At 45.5% G+C, this 15,196-nt stretch overlaps 1 protein-coding gene across 2 annotated transcripts in view; it reads left to right on the forward strand.

The window, feature by feature from the left end:
* Positions 1-15,196, forward strand: part of CHST9 (carbohydrate sulfotransferase 9) — a 135,126-nt gene that overhangs the window by 2,447 nt on the left and 117,483 nt on the right. The window lies entirely within an intron of this gene.

The raw sequence follows: 15,196 nt of genomic DNA on the forward strand, positions 1-15,196 counted from the left end.
CTGCCTCTTGCACGACCCCTACTGGGGATCAGGCCCACAACCCAGGCATGTGCCCTGACCAGGAATCCAACCGTGACCTCCTGGTTCATAGGTTGATGCTCAACCACTGAGCCACACTGGCCAGGCTAAATGCCCAAGTATGAGTGCAGATGGTTTTAAATCGCTGACTTGGTACCCTCATGTCATTCACAAGTTCATAGACTTGTAATCTCTTTGGGAAGTTGGATTCTTAATTGAGTTCATCATTTTTCCAAGTTGGGAAATTATTTTCCCTGGTCAAGATGGGCTGGTAAAACATTTGCCGTTTATTCTCTTCATCTTTATTTGTACTTTGCTAGAAGTGCTTTCTCTGATTCTCAATGTCTGTTCAATGAATTACCTACTATTTCACAGTCTACTCATGACAGTGAGCATAAACTTTAGGACAGGATTCCTTTAGATGATTGTTTTACTGAAGAAACATTTTATTTTTCTCCAAGAAGACTTCCAGGTAGAGTTCTGCCCTCACCCAGGCTAGCACCTGGGTGGTGATTCTGTTGTTTTCCAGGTAGATAGGTGCACGTGTGTTTTACATGTTTTTCAAATAACATCGGGAGAATCAAACATCGTTAAAAGCAGTCTCTCTTCAATCAGAAGATATTTGGTTGGGGGCTTTGATGTGAAGTTAAAAATTAGAAAATCTATCCTTTGGTCACTTTATAAATGTCACTTAAAGAATGGAAGATGGCTTGGTTTTGGGTCCTGAGACCTTATGTGAGTTGCACAGATTAAAAAATCTGAAATGGTTTTGATTTTTTATCCATATCAGTTGAATATGAGAACTCGTAAGCTCTTTTCATATGTTTTATTTGAGGCCTTTAAAATCTAATAAGATATGGATTATTTTCTATGTTGTCCTAGTTTTTCTGGGTTCTTCTGTTAAAATAAAATGCTTCAGAATTACAAAAAAACTTAAATATGCTCTGATATGCTAGTAAAAAAATATTATGAATACACAAAACTTTTGGAGGTGAAGAGGAAAAATGAGAAATTAAATTAAATTCTATCCAATTATACAGCAGAGAGTTCCATAATAACAGCCATTTTTCAGTACCGTCATCAATTAATCTATGCATTTCTTCATGCTAATTTTCAGTATGTGATGTATTATTATGAATTTCATTTTGTACCACTTTTTCTAGTTGCTAAGAGTACAAGTGTTATATTCAGAGGAATCTTGAAAATCTCACCTCCGCTTTCCGCCGTGTGACCCTAGGCAAGTTGGCATCTCTGAGCCTCAGTCTCCTCCTCTGTGAAATGGGACAGTAAGCTTGCACACAGGGTTGCAGTGAGGATTAAGGAGACAGAGCCCACAAAGCTCGCCGTGGTGTCGGGCGCACAGCAGCCCAGGGCCTGTGAGCTGCGCTGGCGGTCCTGGCGGGGCGCGGAGCAGCATGGTCTTTTCCCGAGTTTTTCAGCTAAAATCTCAGGAAAACGCTGGCCGGCAGGGCCCAGTGACTGAGCGTCCACCTAGGAACCAAGAGGTCTTGGTTCGATTCCCGGTCAGGGCACAGGCCCAGGTTGCGGGCTCCATCCCCAATGGGGGGGCGTGCAGGAGGCAGCCGATCAATGATTCTCTCTCATCATTGATGTTTCTCTCTCTCTTCCCCTCTTCCTTCCTCTCTGAAATCAATAAAAATATATATTTAAACAATTTTCAGAAAACAATCCCAAGCCTGGGCCTTAGCTGATTAAGAAAAAAATAAAAGGCTCAGGCCCGGCCCCGGCTGTGAGTTGGGAGGATCTAACCGGCACGGAGCCATTGTCCACAGCGTGGCAGCCGAAGGGGGTGACAGGACGGGGTGCAGAGAGCAGAGCTGGGCCCGAGGGCTCTCATGTCCACACAGGCTGCCCAAGGGCAGAGTATCCATTCATGCAACCACGCTTTTTAAAGACTTACAGACCAGAGGTGCCAAAACTGGAGAATACAGAGGCCTGATGGAGGGCCCGACAGAGTCCCTGTCCTCAAGGCCAGGCCTCGTGGACTGTAAGATGGTCCTGAGTCCGGCCAAGGTGTTGGCACGAGAAGCCAGTCCAATGTGGCAGAAAGGAGCTAGCCCTCCATCAGGAGGCAAGATAATGAGTGGGAACCAGGAGCAAGAGCCCAAGCAGGTTTTAGTGAGGGAATGCTGACCAGATAGCAGCTTTGGGGGGAGAACTGCGGGGACGGAGGTGGCGGGGGGGGGGGGGGGGGCGGGAAGGGGGAGGGGAGGGAGGACAGGAGCAGAGCACCAGCCAGGGGCAGGGATGAGGAGGGCCAACTCAGGGTAAATCCCAAGGCTGGTCTTTCTCCGCCCACACCCCACCCCCAGCTGCTGTTAAATAGAAGAAACAGCAGGAGGTGTGGCACTTGCCGTTCTGTATGCGCTTAAGACAGGGGCAAGACTCCATCAGACAGAGTGAGAGTCTGAGCTTTAGAGAAGGTCAAGACCGTCTCGCATGACACCTGTTCTTTACGATGTAGATCCAGTCACACCACTCCCCTGTTTAAAGCTTCTACATGCTCAGAACGGAGTTGCTGAATCACATGGTAGTTGTATTTTTAATGTGTTGACCTCCATACTGTTTTCCATGGTGGCTGCGCCAATTTACATTCCCCCCAACAGTGCGAAAGGGTTTCCTTTTCTCCACGTCCTCGCCAACACTTCCTTCTAGCCTTCTGGACGGTAGCCATTGTCACAGGTGGGAAATGACATCACATTGTGGTTTCTGATTTGCAGTCTCCTGATGATTAATGGTGTAGAACATTTTACTGTACCGGTTTGCCGTCTGTATGTCTTCTTTGAGAGAATGACTATCTAGATTTTTCTGTTTATTATTTAATTTGTTTTTTTACTTTTGAGCTGTATGAATTCTTTATGTATTTTGGATATTAGCCCCTTATGAGGTATACAGTTTGCAAATATTTTTCCCATTCGATAGGTGGCCTTTCCGATTTGTTGATGGTTTCACTTGCTGTGCAGAATGTTTTAGTTTGATGCGATCTCACTTGGGTTTGTTGTTGTTGTTTGTTGCTGTTGCTTTTGCTGTCAGATTCAACAAATTATCACTAAGACCAACATCAAACAGCTTACAGCCTATGTTTGCTTCTAGGAGTTTTATGGTTTCAGGTCTTACACTCAAGTCGTTAGTTCACTTTGGGTACTTTTTCTGTAAGGTGTGAGATAATGGTCCAGTTTCCTTCTTTTGCTTATGGCTGTACAATTTTCCCAACACCATTTACTGATGAGACTATCCTTTTTCCATTGCATATTCTTGGCTACTTTGTCATAAATGAACTGACCATATATGTGTGGGTTTATTTCTAAGCTCTATTCTGTCCCATTGATCTGTGTGTCTGTTTTTATAGCAGTAACCTTGTTTTAATTGCTATAGCTTTGTAAGTTTGAAATCAGTGAGTGTGATGCCTCCAGCGTTGTTCTTTCTCAAGATGCTTTGCCATAACCAATAACTTTTTCACTTTAATGGGTACATGTTTATCTTAAACATCCACTTGTCTGACTTTTCCTTCATATCTCTGACTGGACCTTTTTTTATGATTTCTATGAGTTCTTTCTGATATACACTAAATACATACTAATTTGTGAATTTAATTTAGGACTCAACATTAGCATCCAACATCAATTACTTAGTTATGAGTTATTGGAGATAGAATCATGTAGCTATAGTTCCATCTTTTCAAAACTCATTGTCACCAATCCGAGCTCTATAGGACCTTGACCCTGAACATACTTGGCCTAGAAATGTGTTCTTCCTGGTCAATGATATAAACTTCCCGGAGATCAGGGTTCTGTTTAAATCCTCCATGCTATTAGCCAAAGCAGATGGCTGCTTTTAATTTTTTCCTTTTGCAGAATCACAGTAAACATCAGTAGGTTCAGGTTACATTTTAACCCTCCTGTGTGAAAGGAAGTAGCTACCTGGTTCCGACTGCAGCCAAAGTAAAGCCACCTCATGGCTTTTTCTCGGACAGTTGGTTCGGGACTTCCCAAGCACCCGGCCCGACTTCGCTATTTCTAAGGAGATTCTGCCTTGCTCCTTTCAGACTATATGTATTGCGCGGCCTATGGAGTTGTGCTTCTAGACTGGATTGGTGTCATTCTTTCCCCTTGAGCCTCTGCGATAAGAAAGTGTGTTCCTTCCCTCCAGATCAGGCTGCTCATTCTGGCTGTGATGTTGCTGCACTGAAATTCTGTTTCCTTCCAGGGAACCTTCGTCTGAGCTGGAGCTAAGCCACCTGTGCGTGGCAGGGCGAGATGCCACTGTCAGGAATGTAAAATCGCTCTTCTTTTAAAAGTCACTAATTTTGGTCACTTCCTCTAATTTTGATGAGGGCGGCAAGGATTCTTTTAGTTAAATGAACACATGCTCCCGCTACCCACTTCTGGATGCCACCATATCCCACCTTCCTTTTTTTAAAAAAAACCCAAACAAACGTATTTTTATTGATTTCAGAGAGGACGGGAGAGGGAGAGAGAGATAGAAACATCAATGATGAGAGAGAATCACAGATTGGCTGCCTCCTGCACGCCCCACACTGGGGATGGAGCCCACAGAGCATGTGCCCTGACCCGGGATTGAATCGTGACCATCTTGGTTCATAGGTCATAGGCCGGCCAGCCCCTCACCTTCTTTTATTGGTTTCCCATCTCAGGGCCTTTGAGTTAGCTGTTCTCTCTTCCCAGCTGCTCCATGGCTGGCTTCTCCGCATCCTCAGGATGCAGCTCAAGATCCCATGTAAAGTAGATAAGATAACCACTGATGTTTTCCCTCCCGGCACCTGTCCCATTGTTTCTTAACAGTTACTTCCGGGCACTGATTTCTATTCGTCATCATTCTTTTTATTTACATACAGCTCACCTCTCTCAATAAAACACGCGCTTTCTGAGGGCAGGGGACTTGCATGTTGGTCACTACTGTGGCTCCCGCTGCCCCCACACTTCCAGGTCTTGATTTCAGTGGTCACTTCACTGTGTGTCTCCACTGTCCTCCAAAAGGAATAAGAATGGGTATGCGAAGTGGGGTAATGGGTGTTACAGACAATGCAGGCTGGGGTTGCAAAAGGCGGGTGCCTCCAGGACTCCATTGTTTCGGCAACAAGGTCGTTCCTCTTTCCATGATGATAGGCAGTTCTCGGATGAGGAGAATGGACCGCAGGTCCCGGGGCATACAACTCCCAGCCAGGTCAGAATGTGCTTTCTTGAGTCAGAACAAAACAATCACGTTAACAGAGCAGGATTCCTATTTCCTGAAGCTCTAGCTCGTCCCCACGACTCTAGCTCTCCCTCCCGCCCCTCACGAAAGGTCCTCCTTGAGGCCGGGAAGGTGTCCCCTGGAGAGACGTCGTCTCCCTTTGCGATGCTTCGATGCTTCGTGTCTAACAGAGGCAGGATCATTGTTTCATGGCCACGTAGGAAAAGTTGAAAGCGGAATGTGGAGTTCCATCAAATGGCCTTTGGAGGCCCTTTACCATGTTACATTCCCAGTGGCTGTCGCTGTGTGTCTGAAGGAGATATTAGCAAATAAACAAAGGCACTCACAGAGGCGCTCTGATTTAGAGATAGCATTTGGTGGTGGAAAGCACTGAGCCTGTTTTGTGTCCTTGAACAAGTGGATTATTCTCCCCAGATTCCAGCTTCTTTCCTCCTCTGATTGCCATACCCGCTTCCTTGTTCTCATCTAACCACCCTCCTGAATTTGACCTTTACCGCCACATTCCTGTGCATGGCTCTATAATTTTTAACACTTATCTATAGTCCTTTTTTTAATATTTTTAGCCCCAAATAAAAAGTTGTCTATCAGCACATACCCTTTGCAACTTGCTTTTTCATTCAGCATTCAGTGTTTGAGATTTATTTATATGTTGATACATGTAGCTCTAATTATATATTGATTAGAGTTCTAATTGGAGCTGCATATATCAATACATATCAATCACCTAACTGCTCTATAATATTTTGTTATGTGAATATGCTGCAATTTATTTGTCCAGTGGATGTGTATTGAAATTGCTTCTAATCTTCTGCTGTCACACACATCTTTGTTTACATGTTTGAGAGTTTCCATCAGAGGTCAAGTTGCGTGTTCTTTAAAATAAACATCCGCTTCAAGATTCTGTGATTCCATATTATATCTTCTCCTCTGCTCCCACAAGTCAAAAGTAGGACTTGTTAAACACTACATGGTGAGGGCCTGGGAGGGGTAGGTGGGGGTGGGGGGCTCAATGGGGGGTGGAAGGGGGACAAAGGGGGTATCTGTAATACTTTCAACAATAAAGATAAATTTTTAAAAAGTACTACAAATATTTAATGAAAATCCAGGAAAATGGATACAGAAAAATGGATTTGGATGTATGGATTTCCATTCAGATTTGTGGATGGAAAGTTACAAATATAGAACATGGAACCTTGGAACCTGCTCTCGAGTGTTTCTTGCTTCATTGGCATGCCAGCGGGGTAGCTAGCAGTTCATTGAGAACCGATGAAAATAATTGCCAAGTTGTTTGTGTGGACTGTGCGTGTGCGTGTAACGACCTCCCCCACTAAATAATTCACATAGACAGCATGGTAACTCCTGTTAGCGAGTATCGATCCACATGTCATACCCCCTAGTCCCAACTTTCTAATTTTTCTAATAAAATAAACTCTTCCAAATCCAAGGCATCATCTAGTCCCAGCCGACTCCTTTTACAAAGAGCAACTGAGAGGCTTGCATGGGCAGAGCCAGTACTTAACAAAACTGGCAGCAACACAGGATTCCCGATGACTGCCCTGTCTCCCTACAGGGCTCCTCCCCTTCCCCTTCAGATACAAGAGGACTCAGGACGCTCCTGAATGGCTGGTTTGTTCCCTAAGGCAGCCTGAAGGAACCCTTTCATGACCCCGTTGAGAAGTCTAGCGACCAGATGCATCTCCAGGAACAAAGATATGGCTCCTGTTCTCCCGCCCAGAAACCTGTGCCGGGAAGGATTTGCTGTTGAGGCAGCCCCGACTTCTAAAGGAAGTTCAACAGTGCAGAACCCAGGTCTCTGGGAACCACTTCCTCTGCGATTCTCTTTTCAAACAGATCTGTAAAGAGTAAAGCAAGCAGCTAGGAGGTGTGATGGGAAATTTCATAGGATCCAGTTCATCTCAGATTAAAGAGGAATAAAACTTGAAAAAAGATGGATTTCTTTTTTAAAAATAAAAGAAGAACCTTAGTTTTCATGAGATGTTTGCATTGTTATGTTTACACAAGTCAAAGATTACCAGAAATTATATTTTTATACACAGGATTGAAAGTAGGTATTTTTTGTACCAATCCAGTAACAGAATTAACCACTAGCCGCCCCTTCACTATTCTCAACCCTTTAGTCTGTCTCTCACACGAGTCAGTCTGGGTTGTAAGCATTTGCTTTTGTGTCTGTCTTCTCAATGGGCAGCCCCCTGAGGGTCAGGACCACAGCACCTGGAACATAGGAGGTCCCAATAAAGAGTTCAGTGAAAAGAAATGGGGGAGACACGCCGGAGAGGGGAGTCCCCGACTGTTTATCCAGGACTCACAATGTTTGTGAGCCTTGTAGTCTAGATTTTCATTTTGCATCTTCTGAAGAATTAAACAACTTTTGGGTGACTAATCATCCTAAACAGTCACATAGGGTTTTATGTAGAACCCAGAAATTATTTAATTAATGCGTATCATATTCATGGAGTTGTATCTTCCCAGTAATTAGAATAACTATATACACTGGCCAGTCTCCCCCCCCCCCCCCCACTTTCCTGGGTTCAGGGTGTTGGGGAAAATGTACTCTTTTGTCGTCACTTAATCGATTTGGGAATATTCCTGTGGGGACGGTCTCCGCAGGTCATGAGGAAACCTCATAGACTGTTTCACAAAGTGTTACATTTCAAGGATCATTCCTCCAGCCCCACGTGGCCGTCTGTTTTTATATCTGGCGACTGTGGCCTGTGATAGAAAGTCACACAGCCACAGCACAGACTGGTGCCGGGATAACTGGATGGGCTCCTACTGTTGCCTGGCAGTCCATGTTCCCTATTGATCTCTCTCTCCCCTCTTTTCCAGAGAGGCCATTTCTGGTGTCATTTCCTCCTCAGTGCCCCAAGCGCATCTGCTCCCACTGTCTCTGCAGATCAGCCCTCCCCAAAGGAAACTCTCAGAGCTTCCTTCTAACAGCTACAGGCCTACCTGCTTCCACCCCACATCTGGCTCTTCTCTCAGCTACTACTTCATCCTCTTCTCCCTTCTCTTCCTCCTCCTCCCACTCACATTCTGCTTCCCAAGGGGTCTTCTTCAGTGATGCTTCCCATCTTCTGTTTCTTCTCTTGTATCTTCGCCTCTTTCTCTATCACTTCCTTGTGTCTGTATTTATATGGCCCAATCTCACCTAAGAATAACAAAACTCAAATATCCACACCTGTCAACCATAGTTTCCTCTCCCCCCAACCTATCCATTTCCTCCCCTTTGTCTTCAAAAAGAACTTTGTGTAGCCCTGGCCGGTTTTGTTCAGTGGTTAGAGTGTCGGCCCAGGGACCAAAGGGGACCCGGCTTCGTTCTGGTTAAGGGGACATATACCTCGGTTGCAGACTTCATGGCCCGCCCTGGTCAGGTGGGTATTGGAGACAACCAATCGATGTGTCTCTCTCACATAGATTTCTCTCTCCCTCTTCCTCTTCCTCTTCCTCTTCCTCTTCCTCTTTCTCTTTCTCTTTCTTGCCGGGAGCCGGTGCATCCTTGCTGTTTCAAGGGACCTGGCATATATAGCATACGGTTCTTAATATGTTTGCTCACCTTCTTGGTGCTGTGTTTTAACCAAGGTCACCTCTCCGAGAAAGGTTGAATCCCCAGGTAGGGATTTTCCCCTGAAGTTAGGGAGGGGATGAAACTCCTTAACTAAGTGCCAGGCGGGTAGTTAATCAATTTAACTACAAACAATCATGCTTAAGCTACATAATCTTTACTCCCTGGAATGGAGATAAGAAATGCCCTAACCTTTGTAATAGAAATTGACAGGATTAGAATCAACTGGTATAAATACAGATGCAACAAGACAACAACAGACAGAATTCAGAACACAGAACCTACACAGAACATTCTCTAGAGACAGAAGAACTTCGCTGGAGAGAACGTGGCAAAAGATCCTGGACTGAACCTGACTACAGAAATATGGCAAGAGAACCTGACTAGAACCTGGTGACCGAACCTGGCTGGAGATCTCAGACAGAACCTGGCTGGAGAACCTAGCGAGGGAACATGGTGACTGAACCTCGCTGGAGAACTTGGACAGAACCTGGCTGGAGAACCTAGCGAGGGAACATGGCTACAGAACCTCTCTGGAGATCCGAAGCAGAACCTCTCTGGAGATCGAGACCAGAACTTGGCTGGAGATCCTGGCTAGGCTCCTGATCAACTGAACACTGTCTCCGTGTCATTCCTTCTTCGCCGACTCCGTCCACGCCTTTGGGGACCCCTGGACCTGCTGGGGTTGGACCCTGGCACTTTCTCTCTCTCTCTCTCTCGCTCTCTCTCTCTCTGACTCCCCCTCTTTCCACTCTCTCTAAAAATCAATGGAGAAATATCCTTGGGTGAGGATTAATAGCAACAACAACAAAAAACTTTGTGTAAGCACCACCTCCACTTTATTACTGTCTACTCACCCTCCCTAACTTACTGCAGTGTGTCCCCCATCAACCACTGATTTTGTTCCCACAATAACTTTCCCGCTGTAAAATCCAGCAAGTCCTTCCCAGTCCTCACCTTAGCTCTCTGCAGCATTAGATACTACAAGCCTCTTGCAAACAAACAAACAAAAACCTTCCTTGATGTCTGGGAGGACAGACTGTCTGGTGTTGCTGCTCTTCTCTGCCTGCATTCTCAGTTCCCTCTGCAGGCTACTGTGTTTCCTCTTCTCACCCCTTAGATGTTGATGTCCCCAGAGTTCTAGCCTCGAACCTCCTTTCTTCTCCCTCTACGAGCTTTCCCAGTGTGATCCCACCCATAGACACTTGATCCCTCACAGTTCCCTACAGTGCCATCTACTTCCTGGGAATCTGTATGCCCACCGAATGCCCCTCAGATCCCTTAAACTCAGTAAACACAAAGCTAAACTCATCATTTTTCTCCAGAGTCTGTCTTGTTTCATTGCAGAGGCAGTTGCCCCACCTGAAGACCTTGTTGCTATTTGATCCCTCCATTTTCATCTTCTCCCCCCCTTGTGCGAAGCTCTTCTTGCCCCACCCCACAATGGTTCTCAGGGCAAACTTAAACATCATTTGGCTGGCATGGCCCTTTATGATAAGACCTCTGCTTAACTCTCCATTTCTGGCCACATTGCTCATGTTGCACGAACCCTCTGGTTATACTAAATTTCTACAGTTCCTTGAACTGACCATCAGGTCTCTCAACCCTATGCCTGTAGGTGTCTATAGAATGCATTTCTATTTCTGAAGTGTTTAAGTTCCCCCTCAATGTGCTTCCTGTACTTCCCTGTTAAAGCACTGATGATGGTGAATTGGGAGTATTTGTTAATATCATGTTTGCCACCCTCAACCCACCAGGCCATGAGATCAGTGCGGGTGGCACCGCACAGGCCATTTCATCATTGCATCCTCGGTGCCTAGTCCATGCTTCCATTGGCCGTGATAGGATTTTCCAAACTCAATTTGAAAATATGAAGCGAGAAGTCTTTGAAAAGAAATACAGGTATGCACCTGCTCTCTTAGGTGCGTATATGCCATCCACCCAACTTGCATAACCATGAGACTGATTTACATCAGTGAGAATCCACCATCCGATTTCATGGAAAGAAAAGTGCGTGATGTACTCCATCGTGGTGGCATTCCTTTACAAAACTTCTTTGTCGTGCAGCATTTTAGTGATAATGCAGTTAAACGTTAGGATAGTATAATTTTCTGGTTTGCCTCTAGAATTAAAATTTTTAATTTATAGGTTAGTTAGTAAACTTCTTTCACTCCAAGTCCTCACTTCTCTTATTTTTCCATTTTCCTCTGAAATGTCTTTGTTTTCCAGAACATTTTAAACTCACTCGGGTAGTCCATCTGTGCGCCCCACAGTGCAAAATGATTGTGCACAATATCAGTGACTGTTAAAGGCCAATCAAGAAGAGTGTGGGGGCAGAGCTGACATCACTGACACCCCAGCTCCCATCTCAGGAAGTTTCCCATTAGTTCGGGCCCATCTCAGATAAAGACAAACTGCATCCTGCGCAGAGAGCATTTCCTGCCTTTCCAGTGACAGTTAACTGTCACGTGGGTGGCTGCTGGCTACAGAATTAGCAAAGAACCTTAATGGAGAGAGAATTGGCCTCATTAATCTTTCAAAAATTGAGAAGGCCAGAAATGGGCATTAAAAATGATTCAGAAGTTAGTATTCAGGAGCAAGTAAGACAGAGGTGAGCCATCCAGCCTCCCCGCCGTGGCCGTGCTCATGGACATGCCCATATGTCCACTTCATCCAAATGCCTCGATGACCAACACAGAGCTCGGCATGCTTCTCCTGCACCGTGTGCGGACAGGCACAGTGATGGTTACTTGCAGGTGAAAACCAATAGGCATAAATATTTACATATTTCATAGTCCCAGGAACAGCTTTCAGATGACTTTTACAACCAATTTATTATGAATTATTAGTTCATATAAATTAGGCTCACACCACTTTGCATTTCTTATAGTACGGAATATACTTAAAAATAGAAATTATTTTTATTGTAAGATATTCTCCAGTGCTTTCTCCATGACCCATTGCATTGTAATTAGCTGAGAAAGGCATGGTGAGTAACACGGAGAAAAATTCTCACTTTTAAAACCCTCTTCGGATGCAGAAAGCCAAAGGATGTGGACCAGCGGGAGGAACAGGACAGCGGCCAGCTCCGACACGCTCAATAACCGATGTGGGTTTACTGAGCCGTATTTCAAGTTTGCTCAGGAGAGAGACAGATCCATAAAGCAATCAGGCTGCTGCTGATCACGCTGCCAGAATACACAGTAAACAGTGAAATTGCCTCCGAATTCTGGACTCAGGATTTTATGATTGACATGAAGGGTCAGTGCCTGCATTTTAGATCCATCCCCAGAAGCGATTCAATAATCAACAGAAATCAGAAGTCCATTCACTGAACCACTGGCAGGAAGTTAGGTGGACACTCCCAGGTTGCTTTGGATCAAAGGTATGTCCGAAAGCCTAACGCCAAAGAGAGAGACGGACCGGCCACCTGGAACCCCAAATCCAAAAGGCGAGATGCTGTGTTTTCAGCAGAGCTGTGAAGAGTTATGCGCGGTCTAGACTAGATGGGGAAATGGGGATGTACTTCCATGGCAAACTCGTGCTAATGGAAACATTTCATAGGTTTTCATTCTATTTCTCATTCTTCTGAAATGTTTTACATCAATTAGATTGAGCTGGTAATGGCAGGTGTGCATTCGAAAAAAATGTTCACCAATTCTAATTCTGTGAAGGCAGTACCCATAGAAATTGAAATCGCATGAGTCTGTTTTAATTCACAGCAACAGGTGGGCAGCTTTCCCCTGGGGGCCTCTCACAGGGATGCTCTCTGCTGACAATCAGCGAGTCGGGTCATCCTTGGTTCCTGCCAAGACGCCGAGTTAACTTGGCTGAGGTGGGATTCCAGGAGGCAAAGAGCCTTCTGCCCTGAAGCCAGTTCTGATTAAGAAGAAAATGAGGTCTCAGGTGTATTCTCAGCATCTGGATGGAATCCTTAAATATTCATTTATTCAGTTTTGACTTTGGGGACCCTTTGGGGTGTTATAGTTTTGTGTATTTACCGTGAATAGCACTGCTACATGAATCATTATATTAACTTCAAACAATTTTGTTGCTATTCTTTCCAGAAAGATTCCTGATAAGGCTCTTACAACTTTGTAGGGCATACATCTATCCACATTGGTATTCTATGAATATTCATGAGTCACTGATGGCCAGGACTGCAGAGAGGAGAGAGCATTCCTGAAAACAGGGTTTGTAAGCATGTGGCGGGAGAGTGTCACATCTGCCTGGCCAGTCTGAGATGCGCAGGTCTGAGGGTTTCGGTGGTGGTGGTGGTGGTGGTGGTGGTGGTTTGCAAAGAGTAGTCTTGTGGCCAGACTCTGGCTATCTTGCCAGATCCTAACAGATCACATTCAATGTCAGTGAATAAAAATGACCTCTTCTAGAGCCACAATATTTATGTCTGCTTTGGAGCAAGCTGCTCACCAGCAATTCTGAGAATTAATAGCATGTCCTGAGGAAATGAGTAAATCTTCCCTTGGTTTTGACATCTCTCCCCATTAACTCTTACCCTCTCCAGACTTCTCTCCTCTTTCCTTTTTCCTGTTTCTGAAGAATTAAGCTAAACTCAGGACATGCTATTCTGTCTACGTGGATTATAGACCATCTTATTCTACAAACATAAATTTTTACTTAACCACCCCCCCCCCCCACGTGATTCCAAAAGACTCACCAGGGTGCTACTAAATACTCTAGCCTTTTGCAGAGTGACTGTGCATTGAGGAACAGGAAAGAACCAGAATTCCAGGAATTGCTGGACGCTGGCTCTGAACTGACACTAATTCCAGGAGACCCAGAATATGGCTGTCATTGAGTGACCAATGGAGCTGTTGACCCAGGTCCATCTTGCAACGACTGGGTCACCTCTGAGCCCATCTCCTGGCTACTTCCCCAACTCCAGGGCGCGTAACTGGAATACCCATCCTCAGCCACTGGAGAATCCCCACGCTGGGGCTCCCCAGAAACGTGTCCAGTAGAAGAACCTTACCTGAGCTGTATATCATTTCTAACCGCTGTATATATCAGAGGAGGAAATAATCATTGATTAGCACCAACAGAACTGCCACTAAGTCTCTGTGTGACGTTGGCCAACGCCCTCGGCCCACCTAGATGTGTCTCCGACCTACAACTCAGGGACGTGATGATAAGGGATGTTCGCGTTTCCTTTCTAAAATGCTGATGTTTTCATTCACTTGCAACTCGTTCCTTTCAGCATTTTTCCCCCTTGAGTAGTCAAACTGGAGATGTATTGGGTTCATATCTATTCCCTTTGCATTATATCCAGATAAAGGTAGCGTGGCTCTCCTGCGTGCGTTAGTGATGGATTTTGCAATAAAAGCTGAAGTTTCCCTGCACTCTTTTGCTTCCCTGAGCATCAGATTCGCCATCACCCCTTCTCTCCTGCAGCCGGCCTCACCTCTTCATTTAGTTCTTACCAACGTGACATGAAAAATGTGCATTAGTAAGTCTAACGGGTAATTGCATCAGTGAGGGTGGGAAAAGATCTGAATTTCAAATTCAGATTAATTACCTCAGTCCTAACTACAACTCGCATCACATAATGACTCTTTTCAACTTTGTTGTTGTTGTTGCGCTGCATAGACCAGGCTGATTTTCATTAACTTGTCATGCTCTTGGCAACTGCATTCCCGTTTGCATTCAAGGTAGCATAGAGTAAAGTTCTCACAATAGAACCCAAAGACTCCTGCAGAAGTTGTAGGAACAGCATTTGGATTGTGGTTGTTTCCTTTAACAGACAGTTTAGATCCACTCTTATCGGAGATCATCTTACCACAATAGCAGAATTCCCGAGTTCAGATAGTAAATCAATTTTCAAGCATTTTGTGATCACTGTGTCTGATTCATTCGCTTTAAGCATGTTGGGATGTTTGCTCTTCGGTACTTACAATACAGAGAGCTGAAGCGGTGGCCAGCCTGCCTTCGTCTCTCGTCTACAGTTCTTCACTCGCTTCTCCGGCTTCTCTGAGGGTGACGCCCTCAGCCTCTCCTCTCACACAACGTCTCACCCCTGGGACAATCCACACTGACCGCACACGCATCAGGAAAGCACCCCAGCACCGTGCAGGACTCCGGGTGTACGCGAAGCTGTTTCCAAGAGGTTACACCGACGGATACACATGCGAGACCTTCCACCAGGGACGTCTCAGCAGGGCCCAGCCCGGGAGGTGCGCGCTGGTTCCGGAAATGGCTGGATCTGTCTTTCCAGCGGCAGCACCCTCAGGACTGTCTCCAGTTCTGCTTCCTCTCTCGCTTCGCTCTCCTCTGCGCAGGGGGGGCCCGGCAGGCGCCGGCGTCGGGTGGCCCAGATGCCCGGGAGCCCAGGCTTTTCCACCCTCA

The sequence above is a fragment of the Myotis daubentonii genome, chromosome 8 (assembly GCF_963259705.1).
Source record: "Myotis daubentonii chromosome 8, mMyoDau2.1, whole genome shotgun sequence".
Taxonomy (NCBI): Eukaryota; Metazoa; Chordata; class Mammalia; order Chiroptera; family Vespertilionidae; genus Myotis; species Myotis daubentonii.